This window comes from Cervus elaphus, chromosome 2 (assembly GCF_910594005.1).
Source record: "Cervus elaphus chromosome 2, mCerEla1.1, whole genome shotgun sequence".
NCBI lineage: Eukaryota > Metazoa > Chordata > Mammalia > Artiodactyla > Cervidae > Cervus > Cervus elaphus.
The window spans coordinates 23,134,283-23,135,935 of record NC_057816.1 but is presented as its reverse complement, the minus strand read 5'-3'; the positions used below and the strand labels follow the sequence as shown (position 1 = coordinate 23,135,935).

Sequence of the window (1,653 nt, the reverse complement as noted above, 5' to 3'; positions counted from 1 at the left end):
GCTAAGTCACTTCAGTCATGTCTGACTGTGTGACCCCATGGACAGCAGCCCACCAGACTCCTCTCCACAGGTTTCTCTATGCAAGAATACTAGAATTGGTTGCCATTTCCTTCTCCATTAATGATTATACACATGGCTAAATTTTTAATAGAAAATATATTTATTATATTTGAAAATTTGGCTTTAAAAATATTGGATTGAGATATACTTGCTTACATGAGTGGACCCAGAGTAAAGTGATTATATAGGTCAAAAGGATGCCTAAACCATGAATCATTTATATGAAACACCCTATTCCCAATGAAAAGGAAAATAATGAATTCCCTCCAATGACCGTGTTTTTCTCTTTCCCCTCCAGAGACAATGCAGAGGGAAATGGCAGCAGAAAATCACTCTTCAGTGACTGAGTTCATCCTCACTGGGCTCACAGAATAGCCACGACTCCAGCTGCCTCTTTCCCTCCTCTTCCTGGGAATTTATGTGGACAGGGTGGTGGGGAACCTGGGCATGGTCATACTGACTGGACTCAGTTCTCCCCTGCACACCCCCATGTACTCTTTCCTAAGCAGTTTGTCCTTCATTGACCTCTGTCAGTCAGTCCACTGTCATTACCCCTAGAATGCTGGTGAACTTCATGACAGAGAAGAACATCATCTCCTACCCTGAATGCATGACACAGCTTTACTTCTTCCTCCTTTTTGCTATCTCTGAGTGTTACATATTGGCTGCAATGGCTTATGGACACTATGTTGCCATCTGTAGCCACTTGCTATATAATATTATCATGTCCCATCTGGTCTGTTTCTCCCTCATTTGGGGGGTGTATGTGATGGGGCTGATATGTGCATTCTTTCACACAGGCTGCAAGCTTAGGGTTCATTTCTGTAAATTAGATGGGATCAACCATTATTTCTGTGATCTTCTGTCCCTTCTAAAGCTCTCCTGCTCTAGCTCCTATGTCAATGAATTACTGGTTCTGTTTTAGTGCACTTGACATCTTTGCGCCCAGCCTGATCATCCTCAGCTCCTACATCTTCATTATTTCCAGCGTCCTCCACATTCCTTCCATGGAGGGCAGGTCCAAAATCTTCAGCACATGCAGCTCCCACATCTTAGCTGTTGCTGTTTTCTATGGGTCTGGAGCATTCATGTATCTGCAGCCATCATCGGTCAGTTCCATGGATGAAGGGAAAGTATCCTCTGTGTTTTACACTATTGTTGTACCCATGCTGAACCCCCTGATTTATAGTCTACAGAACAGGAATGTCAATGTTGCCCTAAAGAAAATGCTAGAGAGAAGAATATTCTTTTGATCAGAAATAATATGAGAATGATTTTTTAGTCTATATAACTGGCTATTTTATTGTGTACACTGATATTTAATTTTAGCCCAAATGCCAATACATATTTATCAACATATATACATACATTTAGTGGCATGTGGCATTATATTGACATTATTTCATATTGATTTGGCCTGTGATGCCATTTGTCTCTGAGTTTTTTCTCTCATAAACATCTCTGAGACACAGGATGATCTGGATCCATGGACCCACTAAAGTCATCAACACCATCTCTCCCTCTGTTCTTCTCTACAACTGATAAAAACCTTCAGTCGGTACCATACTGTCTTGATGACTGTGGCTTTGTAGT

General features: G+C 41.3%; 1 pseudogene; it reads left to right on the top strand.

Moving 5' to 3' along the window:
* The first annotated feature begins 338 nt into the window (after positions 1-338).
* LOC122705147 lies at positions 339-1,328 on the top strand (annotated as a pseudogene).
* The last annotated feature ends 325 nt before the right edge of the window (positions 1,329-1,653 follow it).